General features: G+C 33.0%; 1 protein-coding gene across 2 annotated transcripts in view; it reads right to left on the reverse strand.

Moving 5' to 3' along the window:
• The window catches only part of ATAD2B (ATPase family AAA domain containing 2B), a 77,342-nt gene that overhangs the window by 74,880 nt on the left and 1,856 nt on the right, over positions 1–606 (reverse strand). The gene's annotated exons all lie outside the window — the stretch shown is intronic.

A 606-nucleotide genomic window follows, 5' to 3' on the forward strand; every position in this document is an offset into this window, starting at 1 on the left:
GCTCAGAAAGGTGTTGTATCTCTGACAAATACTTACATCTGAAGAATAAAAACAGTTGTACAAAGACAAATTTAAAATACAATGGTGTATATATATTACAAAATTCACTAGGAGGAAAAAATAAAAAACCCTTCCTGGACAACTTCTGCTCATCTTTGGCAACCATATCTCAAAAAAATAAAATCTATCTCAAACACATGAGATTTGTTGTGAAGTGAAACAAGTCCCTTCTCATATACCAAAATATACACTTAATGTTAGAAGAAATGCTTTTTTAGAAGCATGGGAAATACCTTGGCATGTGTTTACAGATCTTGTGACGGTATTTTGCACAATTTCCTTTCCTTATACCATGACAATAACATAATTTAAACATTTTAATGATTTATAGTACAAAAATACCATTAATAGATGAAAAATATTTGGAAAGAAGCCCAGACTACTTTTTTTAGTAGCAGTAAACTCCCTGCAAAGTAAGTCAGTAAGGGTTACACCAAACTTTGCCTCACAAACCCACAAAACCCACGATATGAATAAATAGAAACTGCACACTAGAACAAGCAGAACAGCTTTTTACAGCTATGGTGCTGCATCCCCATGAGTCTA

Source organism: Tyto alba, unplaced genomic scaffold (genome assembly GCF_018691265.1).
Source record: "Tyto alba isolate M040663 unplaced genomic scaffold, T.alba_DEE_v4.0 Super-Scaffold_40, whole genome shotgun sequence".
In the NCBI taxonomy this organism is placed as follows: Eukaryota; Metazoa; Chordata; class Aves; order Strigiformes; family Tytonidae; genus Tyto; species Tyto alba.